The sequence below is a fragment of the Muscardinus avellanarius genome, assembly GCF_963383645.1.
Source record: "Muscardinus avellanarius genome assembly, chromosome: 2".
NCBI classification, from domain to species: Eukaryota; Metazoa; Chordata; class Mammalia; order Rodentia; family Gliridae; genus Muscardinus; species Muscardinus avellanarius.
Window position 1 is genome coordinate 69,079,174 of NC_137787.1, and position 17,185 is coordinate 69,096,358.

The following is a 17,185-nucleotide window of genomic DNA, read 5'->3' on the forward strand; positions in this document are numbered from 1 at the left end:
GAGACTGCATCCCAGAAACAAAGAAAAACTCAAAATTTCTTTCTGGAAAGGTTAAATTCTTCATTTTGTAAATCTTCTTTTGATGATATACTGAGGCAAAGCTAATTCCAAAATTTCCAATGTCTTGCTCATCAGAGACAGACTCTATTTACATAATAATTATCTAAAAATCTTCACAGGAAAAATTAAAAGGGGCAAATATTTCCTAGTTTTCCAAAAGAAAAATAATTTTTATTTTTATTTTTTGATATCAAAAGAAAATGACAATCAGAAAAAGAGACTAAAAGAGTTACTAAGAAAAGTGCTAAAAATAGTTCATAACCTGAAATGACAGTAATTATTATCAATATTTATTTAAGGTCTCTATGTTTTCTATTTTTGTATGAAGTTCTTACTACTAATTTCACTAACATGTACAGGGAGATAGGAGGGGCTAGCAAGGTGGAATGCAGATGGAAATACAGAAAGAGCTGTTTGCATGGATGTGCTTAATCACATCACAAAATATAAAGAAAAATCTATGGTTATTGTCTTAGATAAAATAATACTGTCTTTTTTGTCAACAAATCTCTATTAGCAATTGTGATTTCCAGGATGATAAAAATATGAATCTTCTAGTTGCTACTTCTTTCTTCCTTACTACCTAAAACACAGACTATTTTTGTTGTTATTTTTAAAATATTTTAATTGAAGTCATCATGAATCATTTTCAGTAACAGATCAATTTGAAAGGTCAACAAGAAAACAGAAAACAAGAACATTATACCAAGTAGACATATAAACCAAGTATATAAAAAAGAGATCTAAAGAACATTTCACCCAACAATAACAGAATGAATATTCTTCACATGTATATATGCAGTATTCTCCAAGACAAAACATATGTTAGGTCATAGAAGAAAACACAAAAAATTTTAAAATAATTAAACCACACAAATTATTTGGTCCAACACAATAAAATTGAATTAGTAATCAAGAACAAAAATAGATTTAGCCATGCACAAATATGAAAAATAAGGAAACACTTGTAAATAACATATGGATGAGCCAGGTTTGGTGGCACATGCTTATAATCCCAGCATTTGTGAGGCTGAGACAGGAAGATTGTGGTTTATGGACAGCCTCAGCTACTTAGTGAGGCCCTCTGCAACTTAGTGAGAATTTGTTTCATAATAAATAAAGAATAAAAAATAGGGCTGGGGTTGCAGCTCGGAAGTAGAATGTCCCTGGGTTCTATTCCCCATACTGCAAAAAAATTTAAATTAAAAAATAATGTATGGGTGAAATAAGGTAAATAATAATATGTTTTAAGGTGAATGAAGACAAAAATATGAGTAACCAAAACTAAGTATGTGGCTAGGCAGAGTCACACAAACCTGTAATCCTAATACTTAGGAGGCTGAAGCAGGAAGGATAACAAGTTTGAGGCCAGTCTGGGTCATGTAGTAAGAATCTGTCTCAAAATGAAAAAAGGGTTGGGAATGTAAATCAGAGTATCCTCTAGATTCAACCTCCAATAACATGCACACACACACACACACACACACACACACACACACACACACTTATACAGCTAAATAAAAGTATAGAGTGAATTTATAAGTTTGATTACCTATATAAAAATAATTATCTCTAAATAATTACCTAACCTCTCACCTTGAGATAATAGAAAAAGAGTAGACTAAACTCAAAGCAAGCAGATAAAAGGAAGTTTAAATTTAAAGTAAATGAAATGAAGAAAACAACAGTAAAATATTTTTAAATTATATATCAGCACATGTATTTGAATATATAATGAAACCTACAAGTCTACAAAAAAAATCCAATTTAAAAAAGGTGTAACGAGCCAGGTGTGGTGGTGCATGCTTGTGCCCAGTACGTGGGAGGCTGAGACAGGGGATCACAGGTTCATGGTCAGCCTCAGCCACTTAGTGAGGACCTCCACAACTTAGTGAGACCCTGTTTCAAAATAAAGAATAAACGTAGGGCTGGGAGTGTACCTTGGAGGTAGAATGCCCCTGGGTTCCATCCCCAGACTCAGAGAAAAAAAAAGGATAATGAGTGAGTTTTAATAGATATTTCTTACCAGGAAACATATAAATAGTAACTCCATGAAAAGATGCTCAAAATCGTTAGGGAAGCTATAATGTCACTTCACATGTACTGTGTAAAATAGAAAAAACAGGAACAAGTATTGCTGAAGAGTAGAGAAATGGAAACCCTTATTCTTTGCTCTTGGAAATTTCAAGTTGTACACTCACTCTGAATAACATTTTGGCACTTTCTCAAAACATTGAAGTTAGTACATGACTCAGCAGTAACACTTCCAAATATATACCCCCACAAAACTAAAGCATATGTTTGCTCCAAAACTTCTATACAAATATTCAAAATTAGCCAAGCGTGGTGGCGCACACTTGTAATCCCAGCATTCGGGAGGCTAAGACCGGAGGATGGTGGTTCGCAGACAACCTCAGCTACTTAGTGAGGCCCTCTGCCACTTAGTGAGACCCTTTTTCAAAATAAAGAATAAAAAATAGGGCAGGGGGTGTAGCTCGGAGGTCAAATGCCCCTGGGTTCCATCCCCAGACCCCCAAAAGAAAACAAATATTCAAAATTACTTTATTCATAATAAAATGTAGAAAAAACAAGTGTTCATCAAATGATTAAATAAATACAATATTTTATTATTAAAAGAAAGTAATGTTATATATTACAATAATAATGAATCCTTAAAACATGCTAAGTGAGAGAAGCCAGTCACAAAATACCATACATATTATGAATATATTTTTAGAAAATGCCTACAATAAATAAATCCTTAGAGAATAAAAGTATATTTGTGATTTCCAGGCACTGGAAAAAAGAAAATGGAGATGAGGATAAGAAGCAGAAAATGACTTTTTCTTATTGGGGTAATGAAATATTCCTAAATTTGAGACTTATTATGATATAGAATTCCATAAATATACAAAATAACTCAGAATTTTCCATTTTACAAAGCAAAATTTTATGGCCTATGAATGGTATAATAATGTCTATTGAAATTATATATTGACAAAACAGAATATGTATTATAAGAAAGAATAATGTGCCTTAACAAGGATCTTACCTCACTTTCTTCACTCCTACTAATCTAGATCTGAATTTCATTAGTATTCTCAGATTAAATTCAGTCTTTGCCTTAATTCTGCTTGTGATGTATTTACAAAAGAAATAATATTAAAGACATAGCAATTAAATTATATTCTAAGTAAAAGGAATTTCTATTTATGAGTATTTACCCAAGAACTATGAAAACTATATTAACACAAATAATTGTAGTGGTCCACAAAACTTTGCCCATAATCACCCCAAACAGGAATATCCTTCAGTAAATAAGAAAACAGTAATACGTCTACACTTGAGATATTAAAAATTGAAATAACCAACCTACTAGTTGGTGTGGTAGTACAAGACTATAATGCAAGATTCTTAGAAGGCTGAAGCAAAAGGATTGCAAGTTTGAGTCCCTTTGGGAAACCCACTGAGACGGTGTTTCAAAGATAAATAGATGATGATAGATAGACAGGGATGGAGATGTAGCTCGTTGGGAAAATGGTCCTAGGTTTAGTCCTCAATACTGCAAATGAAAAACCAAACAAGAGCCACTAACACGTATTTCAAAGCAGATTAAATTAAAAGACATTACTACAATGAAAGTAGTTAAATCCCAACCATAACCCAGATGATTTCATTTACATAGCAGTCCAGAAGGGGAGGGAAAAAATCACATCAAGTGGTGCCAGGGGGCAGATAAAGGTCAGTGGGTGACTACTAAGCACAGGTTAATGTCTGGAGTGATAGAACTCATCTACCTTGATTGTGTTAGTAATGATATAATCAATTATAATATAATCATCAAAAGTCTCAGTACTTTATATTGAAAAGGGCAATGACCACTACATGTATAGTTTAATAAACCTTACTAAAAATAAATAAGTGTGTGATCCTAAGAAATGGATGGATTCACAGACAAATAAATAAGGGGAAGCTTTTTATAAGTTGGTTAAGATATTTTTAAATGCCCATATCTTTCAATACACGTAAAAGATACATACAATGTCAACCTGTCCCAGTTTCCTAATGACATTCATCTTTTTCCAGACAGATATCCCTAAGGAAAGCAGCAATAGTCATGAGTTTATAAAAGTAGATAGTATTACAGAGAATAGAAAAAAATTAGAGCACTAAGTATCTCGGGGAGCTGGATAGGTTCTTCCTTCAGTGAGCTGAAGTCGCAGAAAGGCGAAGCACTAAAGACACACATAGCTCTATGGAAACTTGCCCTTGTAAATATATCTCACATTCCTTGAAGTTAAGTGCCTACATGATGCTATACCTGAGAACAGAGAGAAGGAAGGTGAAGTATTATTACTCTTTATCTTCTCTATGCTGGCCTTTTTTTAAGATATATTTTTCCTGTTTCTTTTGTATTTTTAATACCTTATTTCTAATATGTAGCTATAGCCTGAAATTAATACCCCCTTACTGGTCTTATCTTCAGGTGTTGGCTAGTGCAAGGTGCACATCTGTCTCATTCCTCAGTCCCATGTACTGAAATAACCTCTATACCTAAAAGAAACAAAAGGAATCTGTAAGGCCTGATAACTGATAAAGGAAGAAATACAATTTCCAGAAAGCTCTGAAAAGCAACAGGGAGTCAGCTAACATTAAAATAAAGATAACTTCAAAACAACAACATTCTTTTAGGGAGCTTACTTGGAGGAGACTGTAGGATGAAGGCTCATTTATCATCCTGCTACTCATCAGCTTATGAAAAATTATAGTATTAAAAAGGCCTACTGTGTTTTGTAGATATAAAGTCAGAAAATCAATTTGTGAATCATGGAAAGTAATGGTAAGTATTAGCAATGAGGCAGTTTGTGAGCTTAAAAGTTTATTTTTACCCACTCTTTACGGCATGAGGAAAGGGGGAAGCCTTGGATCAAAATAACATTTTTATTTTGAGTTGCTTAGAAAAAAATTTCCACCTTAAAAAATCCAGCAATATCCTTAACTGTTAGTTAGGGCACAATTTTCATTTAATGAGTGAACTAGTCAGAAGATAAAATTAGTCATTTTTGCCTTGATCCAAAGTACACCATTTATATATTCTTTTTAATGTTAATGGTGCGTTGTAGTAATACATCTTAATGAAATACAAGATGGTAATGGCATATATGCATACCACTCATTTAGCCCTTTCCCCAATTTCACCCCATTTTCTACCCCCTTCCTCCTTCTTACATTTGGCTTACTGATTGATTTTTATATGTTTGTGAATGTATATCATGTACATTAGGAAGTTTTCTTCTTCCCCCCTCCTATTTCTCTCAGTTAGGTCACCTTATTTTCTCATCTATGATTTCTCCTTCCTCATCTAGAGTTTCTCCTATGATTTTTCCCCTAGCTTCCATATATTTGGGAGAACATCCCATTTTTTACTTTCGGTGACTGATAAATCTCACTTAGCATAATGGTCTCCAGTTCCATTCATTTTTCTGTGAATGATGTAATTTTGTTCTTCTTTATGGCTGAGTGAAACTCCATTGTGTATACACCCCATCTGTTGATGGAAACCTTGGCTGGTTTTATAGTTTGGTAATTGTGAATTGTGTAACTATAAATATAGATATTTATGCATTAGTCTGGTTGTTTGGTTTCCACTCATTTGGGTAGGAACCCAGAAGAGGTATAGTTGTATCATATGGTAGGTTCATTCCCATTCTTCTGAGGATAACTTCATATTGGTTTCCAAAGTGGTTGCAGTAAATTGCAATCCCACCAACAAAGTATTAGTGTCCTCATCTCTCTACACTCTTGCCAGCATTGGTATTTATTTGTGATTTTAATGATTGCCATTTTAATTTGAGTTAGCTGAAATATTAGAGTAATTTTGACTTGCATCTCTCTGATTGCTAATGATGTTGAACTTTTTTTCATATATTTGTTGGCTATTGGAATTTCTTCTTTTGTGAAGTATCTATTTAGTTCACTTGCCCATTATTTTATTGGGATATATTTTATGTGAGTTTCCTATTCTGTGGGCTCTCTTTTGAGATTCTTGATAGTTTCCTTTGATACACAGAAGCTCTTCAGTTTAATGCAATCCCACATATTGCTCCTCACCCTGCACAAGATGGATCAAAAACCTGGACATTAGACCAGAGACCTTATAGCTACTTGAAAGGGGAATAGGACCAATACTCCAACACATAGACATGGGTAAAAATTCCCTCAAAAAAACTCCAAAGACTGAAGATATAATTATTTAAAGTACTTTCTATATTCAAAGCCTTATTTTTTTAGTACCTACAAAGACTTTAGGTAAACATCAGTATAGCTCTCCAATTGGTGTCAAAAGTATGAACCTACTTCTCAATAGCCTAGATTTCATTTTACCCACTCACAGACTTTCTAAAAATGTTGGAATGAAACATCTTCGGCAATCCCATTATGTTTATAGAAGGGTTTATAAAGATCACATAAAAATAGAGCAACAAAGAGAAAGACTTTATGCCATTGTTAATTTTATGCATCAGCTTGACTGGGCTAAGTCATGACCAGATACATAGCTGGTAAAACATTTTTCTGGCTATATCTATGAGGGTAATTTCAGAAAAAGTTAGCATGTGACTCTGTAGACTGACTAAAGAAGATCATATTCAACGATGCAGTGGGCACTATTACAATTTGTTGAAGGCCTACATAGGACAAAAAGAGCAGAGAAAGGATGAATCATCACTCTGCTTAAGCTGAAACGTCCATCTTCTCATGACCTCACAGGGAAACCTACAGAAACATTTACTTATTACACGTTTATTATAAAGTATATTACAAAGGACACAGAAGAGCTGCAAGATAAAGAACTATGTAGAGTGAAGTATAAAGGAATTTTATTCTTTGTTAGTCATGGCATCCTCCCAGCACCCCCATGTGTTCACCAACACAGAAGCTCTCCAAACCTCATATTTATAGATTTGTATGGCAGCTTCATCAAATAAGAATGACAGAATATTAACTTTATCATTGGATCCTCTTCTCCCCTGAGGATAGAGGGTGGGTCTGAAGGTTCAAGTTTCTAATCAAGGCTTGGTCTTTCTAGTGACCAGCCCAGTCATAAAATTGTCAGAAGCCTCTAGCCAGTAGGCAGCTTATTAGTAAACCAGAGGACACTCATCATTCTGAAATTCCAATCATCTGCATAGAACCTAGATACTGAGACCAAATATAACAAACAATGCTCCTAGCAAGGGAGGAAACTGAATATTATAAGAAATGATGCTCCTCTTTTCTCTATTGCTCAGAAATTTAGGAGGGTATTGGAAACTCTGGTCCAGAAACCAGAGGCAGAGACCAAATATTCATTTCTTATTATGTTACTAAGACTAATGTCTGGAGTCTAGCTGACACAGTCTGAGTTCATTCCACTGAAGAACAACCTTGATTTTGATATATTTTTAGAAAGTATCTTAAGGGATTCTAATTTGTAACCATTGTTTAGTACCACCGTTCTAGAGTACAAATTCTAAATGTTAATATACAATGAAATCACCTAGGAATCTAATGAAAATGAAAGTTTTGGTTCACTAGACTTGAGACAGTGTCTGAAATTTTGTATTTTTATATACTTACCTACTCACAGAGATGCTGTTTTCTCTGGACCCAGCTTTTAATCATAAGATTGTTGCAGGACTGTTTCTGTGAATGTGATATAAATAACCAGATATATTATTGTTTCTTATGAAGCATATGTAGTGAAATCTTGTCGGGGCCCACTCGGCTGGACCAAGATGGCACCCAGGCTTATTGCCAGCGTGGACTCAAGATGGCGCCTAGGCTTGCAGCCAAGTCATGAGACTCACAAGATGGACGTCTCCTTGAGAATGCGCAGTGTGCCATGTTACATGCTACCACCAGCCTGCCTATGAGAGAGTCAGAAATGTGCATGCCCTAGCTGTGGAAAGCTTGGGGTTGGTAGGGAGTAGAGGGAGGGATTATGATGCTGATATTTATTGTGCTTGTTGTATGCATTGTCGTATATATTGAGAAGAAGAAGAGACATATTAAGGATCCATTAAAGAAGAATTCATGTTTCAGCTGAAGAGGTGTCTGTGTCGTTCTCTAAGTCCCTGCAGGTCGGAGTCTTAGGGGACGATAAGTGGCACCGAAACCCGGGAGAAACAACGTAGCAAAAAGTTCGCAGGTAAGCGACAAAATAAGATAAGGCTCCCGGATAAGCGAGGGACAGCTGTGAAGATTCGCAGGAATTTGCGACAATAGGTTCGCAGGAATTTGCAGTGATAGGTTCATAGGAATTTGCGACGATAGGTTTGTAGGAATTTGCGACGAAGTAAAACTTATCACGGGGTCTAAGGTTGCTACCATGAAGGTCAAAGAGGCTCTTTGTAATATTCTGTCTAAGGGAGGAGTGAAAATGAAAGCAGCCACTATAGAAAATTTTCTTAGCACAGTTAAAACTGTAGCTCCGTGGTTTTTAGAGGAAGGATATGTTAACACTCCTCAGTGGAAACGTCTTGGTCAGGATCTTCTTAAGGCCGATGCCGAAGGGGCTCTCGCACCTGGGATATTGGCTGTTTGGAGTTTAATTAAATCATGCCTGACAGACAAAATAGGGAGGTATCATCAAGTTCTGGCTGAAGGCTCTAATGCTTTAGAGGAAGCAAAAGAAGAGATTTCAGGGCAAGGTCAACAGGCAGACTCTCAGAGGGACGAGGAGTCCTCTGAAAGCAACTCCTCCGACTCCTCCAAGGAGGAACAAGAGATATGGCCTGTTCCACCAGAAAGAGATAAGGAGGAAGAAGCTTTGTTAGAATCTTGGCACAGATTCCAAATGTCTTATAACAGAAAAAAAGAAACATCCTGAACTTTCCGCTCCTCCTCCTCCCTCTCCTAGTCCGCAGCCATATCTTACTGAGAAAGGAAAGTCTGATAGGCGGAAGACAACTGAGGTGAGTCCGTGGGTGGAGATTTTGCCTACACCAGGAGCATTTCCTGTGTTTCTTGACCAGAATCAGCAAAGGTATCATGAGCCATTAGATTGGAAGATTGTTCAAAGATTAAAAGAAGCCGTGTCCACATATGGAGTGCAGGCCTCATTTACCTTGTCACTGGTAGAATCCTTTGAAAGATACTCTATGACTCCAAATGATTGGATGAATTTGTGCAGGGCTGTACTGTCTGGTGGAGCCTATCTTAAGACTATCAGAAAAAATTGTTGTTATGCATTCTTACCACAGATCTCACACAAACTGGAGTGTTGTGGTAAGAGGGTCCCATAATGTGGGTACACCTCCCGCATTCTCCCAAAAAAGTGTTGCCATGGTATCCAGCCTGTGTTGCACAAATAATTATTAAGGCACTAAAGGTAACTCTGACTGCATTTGGGATGCATCCTGATCTTATCATCACTCCATATACTAAAGAACAGCTTGCCGCTCTTGCTGCCACCAATTCTGACTGGGCCATTGTCCATATAATGGCCACAGGACAATTCGATAATCATTATCCACAACATCCATGGCTCAGGTTTGTTTTGGCTCATCCTATATTTTTCCTAAAATCACTCGATCTGCACCGATTGCTGGAGCGCCAAATATTTTTACAGATGGATCCAAAGGAGGTATGGGAGTGATATTCAAAGAAGGCTCAGATCCACAAACTTTTCTTTTTCCCCATTCATCAGCACAGGCAGTAGAGATTTTGACAGTGATTCAAGTATTTATGCTCTATGATTCCACTCCATTCAATTTAATTTCAGATAGCTTATATGTGGTACAGGCACTTAATAGCCTTGAATGTGTAGAACATATTAAGGGACAATCTACTATTCTTTTATTATTGGCTAAGTTACAACAATATATTTGGAACCGAAAATGTTCCTTCTATGCAACCCACATACGAGCTCATTCAGAACTTCCCGGATCACTTGCTGAAGGCAATGCTATTGCAGATTTTCATACCCAAACTGTACTTATTTTTTCAAATGAAGACAAAGTGTTACAGGCTCAAGAATTTCACAATAAATTTCATCTAAATTCCCAAACGCTGAGACTAAAATTTAAAATCACTAAAGAACAAGCTCGACGCATTGTATTGCAATGCAAAAATTGTTTGACATTATTGCCATAGCCTACTACAGGAGTAAATCCTCAAGGTTTGCGACCTCTTCACCTATGGCAAATGGATGTCATGCATGTTCTTGAATTTGGCTCTCTTAAATATGTACATGTTTCCATGTATACATGTTCCGGAGTCATCTTTGCCTCTGCTCATACTTGAGAAAAGGCCCAACATGTAATTTCCCATTGTCTGCAGGCTTTTGCTGCCTGGGGCATCCCTCACCAAATTAAAACTGATAATGGACCTGCTTATGTTTCTCAAAGATTTTCTCATTTTTGTGCCCAAATGGCTATACAATTAAATCATGGATTACCATATAATCCACAGGGCCAAGGCATAGTAGAATGAGCCCATGCCACTATTAAATCTGCTTTAATAAAACAAAAAGGGGGGATAGGGGCTCAATGGAGCACACCAAAAGATAAACTAAATCTTATATTATTTATTCTAAATTTTTTAACGCTGGATGCCAATGGACGAACGGCAGCAGAAAGAAATTACAGGCCTCATGAGCGCTATGCAGGGCAAGCAATGTGGAAAGATATCCTTACAGGAGCATGGAATGGTCCGGATCCAGTGCTAATGTGGGCTCGAGGGCCGGTGTGTGTTTTCCCACAGGACAAAGACTCGCTGATTTGGGTTCCTGAAAGATTGGTGCGCCGTGTACAGGAACCAATGGAAGATGCCAAGCGTCAAATGGATATTGCTAACTCTGTTGGTAATGTTTCACATTGGAATAAGTGAAAAGGATCTTTGGGGAATTATTTCTGCCTTTCCTCTTCCTTTACCTGTGTCCACCACTGCCACCATTTTTCCTCGGTTCTTTATGACCAATAGTTCCTTAAATTTGCCCTGGATTCCCTTTGATGAAGAAATTAGGCCTTATGCATTTTTCAATATAACTTTAAGTGGCAGTTTATGTTTTTATGCTAATGAAATTTTGAATGATACTTATGATAGTCTCAATCCATGTGTGCAGTTATATAATCAAACTATGGGAAAATTTCAGCCATTTAATGATTCCAGTCCCATAGGAAATGTTACTGTTTTAGAAGGATATGCTCCTTTAGCATTTTCTAGATATGGACATCCCGAAAATAAAACAGCTCCTTTGCAGCCGCGGTGGGCTCCAAAATGTTATAGCCCACGTAGCTGGCCATTTAAATGGACTGACTGCCAAGACTCCAAGGTAATTTGGGCCTCTTCAGGCTATGATTTAAGTTTTTCTCCAGGCATATCTACTATGCGCAATCATACTTGGGCAGGATATAATTATACATATCAAAATCCTATACAGTATAAGCCGCCCAACCCCTTTAATATTTGGCTTCTCTGTGGGATAGCAGGAGGCTGTACTGATATAACAGCTATGTCTATGATTTTAGGGGGAACTGTAAAAAATTGCAGCTATTCTCAGAATTTTTCCGATACTTTTGAGGATAGCGTCAAAGTAAATTGTTCAATGGGACCACGATTCCCATTTGGACCCACTCCTGTTTGTGTAACTACTCCATTTTTTGGGCTTGTTTCTAATAGTTCCTTGGTTAATGATAGTCTAGGTTGTTTTATTGATACCTGTTTTCTAACTTTCTGCTGGAATGCTTCTATGCACCCTTGGGCAGTAGTAATGCGACTGCCTATAGCAGTCCCTTGGCCAGTAAGAGTGGATGTGAATTCCCTTCCAGTTTTGCTGAAACGCGAAAAAAGAGATTTTGGAATTTCTGCTCTTATTGCTGTGATTGTGGCCTCTGTGACCGCAGCAGTTACAGCTGCTGCCGCTTTGGCGACGTCAATAAATACTGCAGCCACTATGAATGCCCTATCCTCACATGCGGCTACTGCCATGGCTCAGCAAGCTCAAATAAATGGACAACTTAAAGCTGGCATATTAATGGTAAATCAGAGAGTAGACCTGTTACAAGAACAGGTTGACATTCTAGGGCAAATGGCCATGGTACCATGTATTCATAAATTATCTGGATTATGTATAACGTATGTGCAGTATCAAAATTTCTCCCATGTAGGCAATTTGTCTTGTCAATTAAGCAAGATGCTTCTAGGGACTTGGAGCCGTGAATTTGAACACACCATGATTGAGCTTCGAGCGTCCGTCGTTGCAATTAATTCTACCCGCGTAGAAGTCGCCACAGTACAACAATGGATGGACTTTATACATGGAACATTGGGTTTCTTAAAAGATTGGGGTAGCATGGCATTCTGGGCATTCTTGCTGGTGGTAGCATGCTGTTTCCTGGTTGGATATATCAGACGGACTCGGCAACGCACACTGCAACAACAGCGCATATTGGTGCAAGCTATGGCAGCCCTTGATGTTGGCTCATCTCCTCAGGTTTGGCTCAATATGCTGGACTGGTAGTCAATGATGGGTATGATCGTCCCCGGGATCATATCAACCTAAGACAGGGAAACAATCATGCTATTGTTCTCCCAATGACGGGTAAGAATGATCCTTGAGGGTCGACAACCTAAGACAGGCACGATCCCGAGCCTTATTTTTAATAAAACAAAAAGGGGGAGATGTCGGGGCCCACTCGGCTGGACCGAGATGGCACCCAGGCTTATTGCCAGCGTGGACTCAAGATGGCGCCTAGGCTTGCAGCCAAGTCATGAGACTCACAAGATGGATGTCTCCTTGAGCATGCGCAGTGTGCCATGTTACGTGCCTGCAGAATGATCAGTGACGTAGCACCTCATGCTACCACCAGCCTGCCTATGAGAGAGTCAGAAATGTGCATGCCCTAGCTGTGGAAAGCTTGGGGTTGGTAGGGAGTAGAGGGAGGTATTATGATGCTGATATATATTGTGCTTGTTGTGTGCATTGTCGGATATATTGAGAGGAAGAAGAGACATATTAAGGATCCATTAAAGAAGAATTCATGTTTCAGCTGAAGAGGTGTCTGTGTCGTTCTCTAAGTCCCTGCGGGTCGGAGTCTTAGGGGACAATAAAATCTTATCTGTGTTTATTGCAGTTGATGAAAGGCAAGATAAATGTGCTTAAGATGGTAAAGAAATGATAAGCATGTAGACTTGCCCATTCACCTGTCAAGTCTGAGTTCCTGCACCTGCCACCCCTGTACTTCCACCATCATTAATGCCCTGAAGGAAAGGCACAATGCTTGAGTCTGAGTTTTCAAAGAGATTTAAGTAATAGGCCAAATAGTTAAAACACTAAGGTCCCCAAACCCAGATTTGCCAAGCAAGTTTCTGTAATTCTACCTTCTTAATTGAGCTCAGCAACAATCAATCATATCCTATCACTCATATCTACCCTTGTGCCATTCTAAACTACAACACTCTTTTAGAGTATAAGGAAGACTAAGATACAAAAGGGAGTGAAATTAAAGAAGGGAAGGAATTTATAAAATTTAATTGTATGTAGTATAAAAATCTATAACAAGAAATAAAAACCTGATCCGTGTGTGTGTGTGTGTGTGTGTGTGTGTGTGTGTGTGTGTGTGTTACTGGGGATTGAATCCAAAGACATGTAATATCTTCAAGCTACACCCCATCCCTTTATTATTTTTATTTTATTAGCTTGAAACAAGGTCTTTCTAAGTTACTGAATGTCTCACTAAGTTGCTGAAAGTGTCCTAGAGCCTCTTGTTTCATCTTCCAAAGTACTGTGTTTACAGACATATTCCACCATGCACAGTTTATTGCAATAAAATTTGACCTTAAGTTATTTGTTCATTGAACATGTATGCCAAAAAATTGAATTTGACTTCAAATTCTATGAATTGTTTTTGACACCTGAACTATTAGATTATTGATATAAGGTTCTAGTTCAAGCTAAAATAATAATTATATTTTCTAGTCATTTTGAAAAATGTAAAAACGTTCTATTTTATTATTTGACTTTATATCCTAAAATTAAATTATCTTTGTGAGTTATTAAGTGAAGATTAAATTATCATCATGTGCTTTTCCTCTTTCTTTCTTTCTTTTTTTTTTTTTTTACAGCACTGAGTATGGAACCCAAGGGCATTCTACCTCCAAACTACACCCCAGCCCTATGTTTTTAGTCTTTTTATTTTTTGAAACAGTGTCTCACTGAGTTGATAAGGGCCTTGCTAAGTAGCTGAGGCTGTCCATGAACTGCAATCCTCCGGTCTCCGCCTCCTGAATGCTGGGATTACAAGCATGAGCCATCATGCCTGGCTTCCACTTTCTTTAATAATAAAATATCAACAGAGATTCTAAAATAATGTTCACATAGCTTGTTCTGAATGATATATGACCAAATTTTTTAAAGGCCTCAGATATTTAAGTGTGATGGGTGAATAAGGGAAAGTCTCTCCCTGAGGTCTCTTTGATGAAGGCTAAACCCATAAATGAGGTGACATAATTACCTCTTATCTTTTAATTTTATCACCAAGAGGATTAAGATTATATATATATATATATATATATATATATATATATATATATATATGAGCCAAACATTCTCACCATAGCATAGTTTCTTTTGAATGTACTGTTTACCCATTTAAAGTTGCTAACTAAGTAGCTATTGCTTACATAGTTATGACTCAGATTCTACATTCCATGCAGTTTTATTTTAGAGTTAAAGGAATAATAAAATTCAATCATTAAGTACCTAGTCAGAAATTTAAAGGCATGTGTAGAAGTGGTTTGCTTAAAACCATTTCATATTAGTATTTTTACTAGATTGTATAACTCTGCAATAAAGTTAATGCTCCAGATACCTCTAAAATGTTGCTTTCAATTTAACTTTTTCTAGTACAAGGTTTCTTGGTCTTATCCCCAGGGTGTATCTAAAGCTATGTCCCCTCAAAGTGATAAACCAACAAGGAAGAAATGATCATTGCCTATAAGGTACTATTTCTCTTCTACACACTCTATGCAAGAAAATACAACATAGTTTCAATTAGTCAATGTATTCTCTTACTTGATTCTTTTTAGCTCTTATCCTTATTTTTAATAGACCCCTTTATAGGCTGCTCTTTACATAGTATAAAGAGATACTTTGTAAATTATATTTAATAGAATGAACTATGAAGTATTTATTTGTAGCAATAATTTTATATCTGTATCCCTTTTCTCTTTTGACAATTATTTAAGACCCTTATTAACAGGTGCTTGTAGTTTGTTGACTTTTTTGAAAAAATCAAGTTAAAAACTTATTACTAATTAAAAATGAAGTTCTTAAAAATCTCAACACATCCAGATATGAAACAATGTAAAAACCTTTAAAGGTGTATTGAGAAAAAACATGCTTTTTTTTTTAAAAAAACACCTTTGTCATTACCAAAAAGAGACATCTTTTGGTAAAAATAATAAAAACTCCATGCTGCATAGATAATGCAGCTAGTTCTAGTTATCTGGTCAACAGGCAAAAAGCAAGACTTAAAATCTTTAGCTCCAATTTTTTGTTCATTTCTTATTGCTGGAATTTCATTTTCATTTCTTGTTGGATGACTAATCCGGATGATGGTAGAGATGGTAAGCCCGCATTTACTCAGACCCTCCCTTCTCAACCTTGGGAGAGGACTAATTCTCAGCTGGTGGACTGGCTGCTTTTGTCTCTTTGCCATCTTGTGGTTTAGGGTTTTCTGGGCGTCTGCTCCTTACCGATGTTAAGGTGGCTGCTGACCTTGGGTATCATTTCCTTGATTTTCCTTATCCTCTTCTTTGCCGTCCTCTCTAGGCTGTCTTTGGTGAGGAGGCCCCTGCGATATCGAGGTCTGTAACCCTGATACGTATTCTGTCTCACTGATCTACCTTGTTCTCCCGCACCCTGGTTGTCAGCACCCTCCATCACTTCTTGCACAGGAGGGTTGCAATACTGTGGTCGCGCCCGTAGGGTCTCACATGTAGTAAGGGGGGAACCTTCGCCCGCGTAGGGCCAGCGTTGTTGGTCCTGGCCTTCTGGAGTGCTCTCCGATCCCTCCTTCTTTTCCCCATTGTCACTATTCTGGTAATTTTGCTGGTAATTGCGTGGAGGACCCCTACGACGTGGATAGCGCCTATAATGGTTATGGTCTGCTGCATATTTACTGCCTTGAACTGGAACTCCACCAGGGCCTGTAATATTTGCTGCCTCCACACCCTTTTCTCCTTCAACAACATCAAACTCTACAGTTTCTCCATCTCCTACACTGCGAAGGTACTTCCTGGGGTTATTCTTCTTTATGGCAGTCTGATGTACAAATACATCTTCCTTGGTGTCATTCCTGTTGATGAAACCATATCCGTTTCTTACATTGAACCATTTTACTGCTCCCCAAATCGTCCTTGCGATGACCTTCTTGTCCCTGCCACCAGGCACCTCCAATGTGAGGCCTGCAGCTCCCTGCGCCTCTGGGGGTGGTACCAGGCTTGGTGTCCTCGGTGCTAAGGGCCGGGGCAGCAGGCGGCTGCTGGGTCTTGGTCTCGCTGTTCATGGTTGCGGTGATGATGACTGGTGCTGGCTGCAGCAGCTGCAGCTCCTCCCGGGGTGTGATGATAACTAGGCCGGTGGTGGCCATGGGGCTGCTCAGGGCTCTCTGGGGTCCTCTCTCCGCTCCTGCTACCGATCGAACTCTCGTATCTCTTTTCTAGTAGAAGTCTCTGGCTTAGCTTTCAATGATAAAATAAAATAAATGGTTAAATTGAATTTAGATATTATCTGGGGTGAGATGAAAATGGTTGATGAGACCAGCAAAATGTAATGTTTTGTTCCTCAACCTGTAGAAAAAGATGATTAAAAGAATTTAGAAGAGTATCTTTCTAGGAGAAAAAAGTCTTTTTGGAGTATTGGAAATTTTTTTTTTGCATTTTTCCATGAAGCAGGTGTTTCAGTACATTCAGGAGTCTATAACAAAATATCTTAGACTGAGTAATTTATGAATAAGAACACTCATTTCTTGAAGATATGGAGGCTAAGATGTCCAAGCCTGAGGCTCTAGTAGATTTGTTATCTGGTGAGATACCAGATCTAACATCTGAGATACCAAATCATAACATCTGCTTTGTAGAT

General features: G+C 37.6%; 1 pseudogene across 1 annotated transcript; it reads right to left on the minus strand.

Annotated features, from left to right (window-relative positions):
• Positions 1–15,717: 15,717 nt before the first annotated feature.
• Positions 15,718–16,610, minus strand: LOC308259146 (Y-box-binding protein 1-like; annotated as a pseudogene). Its single transcript has one exon. The product of its transcript is annotated as a Y-box-binding protein 1-like (transcript).
• Positions 16,611–17,185: the final 575 nt, after the last annotated feature.